We start from the raw sequence: 1,376 nt of genomic DNA on the forward strand, positions 1-1,376 counted from the left end.
AGAGAGAGAGAGAGAGAGAGAGAGAGAGAGAGAGAGAGAGAGAGAGAAATGAAAGATGAGAAATTATTAAGGACCTAACAGAAATAAGGAGGCCACTCTGGGAATCTAGTACCCTCAACATGCCAACAAATTAAATACCTCAGCAGAAATGGATGCATTCCTAGAACATCACTTCAATGGATATTGACAAGCTATCAGAGAAACCCAACATTCTTTCAAGATAAAACACAGTCAAACAAATTAAAAGCAGACTTCCTCAATATGATAAAGGACATCTGCAAAGAAATCACCCTAAGAATTACCATTAAAGATAAAAGGTTGAATCCTTTGCCTTACGACAGGGACAGGATTAAAATATCTTCCCTCTGCATTGAAATAACCTGGACAATTTGACAAACAAAAGAAATAAAGTCACTAGTTTAGAAAGCGAAATGTGGAACAGTAGAGACCATCTTTATAGATGGCACAGAAAACTCCTGAGGGATTCACTAAAAAAATCAGGATGAATAAATGAATTCAAGATTATAAATAAAGGCTCAATGTTAAAAATCAATTGTATTTCTACACATGAACAATGATGATCTACCAATTATATTAAGAATGGAATTCCACTCACATAAATATAAAGAAATGTAAAAATTTTAAAGACTCAGGACAGAGAAATATGGCTCAATTGTTAACTGGACTCAGCACTCTTGTGGAGGATCTGAATTTGGTACACATCATCTATATGGGGTGATCCACAGCCAACTGTAAATCCAGCTGCAGAGGATCATGTAACCCTTTGGAACCTCTGAGAACTTCTGCATGTATGTGGCATCCACACCCACAGGCACACATACATGTAAATGAAATATTTTTTTAAAAAATAACCATAATAAGCTAAGTGTGGGAACTATATAATACTGTTGGAAGAAATTAAAGAAAATCTTCACAAATGAAATTTTCTTTTACATTATGGATATTCCGTTTTGTTTTGTTTTGTTTGTTTGTTTGTTTTTGGTTTGTTTGACAATGGATTTCTCTATAAAGTCCTGGTTATTCTAGATCTTGCATGTAGACCAGGCTGGCCTTGAACTCAGAGATCCTCCAGGCTGTGCCTCCCAAGTGCTGCGATTAAAGCTGTGCACCAACATCACCTGGCTGAAGATATACTCACTTTAAAAAACGATAATTTTTATTTTATGTGCATTGATGTTTTACCTTCACCTGTGTCTCTGTGAAGGTGTCAAATCTGTTGTAACTGGAGGAGAAGGCAGTGAAGGTGGGGATAGCTTCTTGGTTAGGGATGGGAAATCTGGTCTACACCCACCTCCCCCACACACACAAACACACACACACACACACACACACACACACACACACACACACACACA

Source organism: Mus caroli, chromosome 10, assembly GCF_900094665.2.
Source record: "Mus caroli chromosome 10, CAROLI_EIJ_v1.1, whole genome shotgun sequence".
NCBI classification, from domain to species: domain Eukaryota; kingdom Metazoa; phylum Chordata; class Mammalia; order Rodentia; family Muridae; genus Mus; species Mus caroli.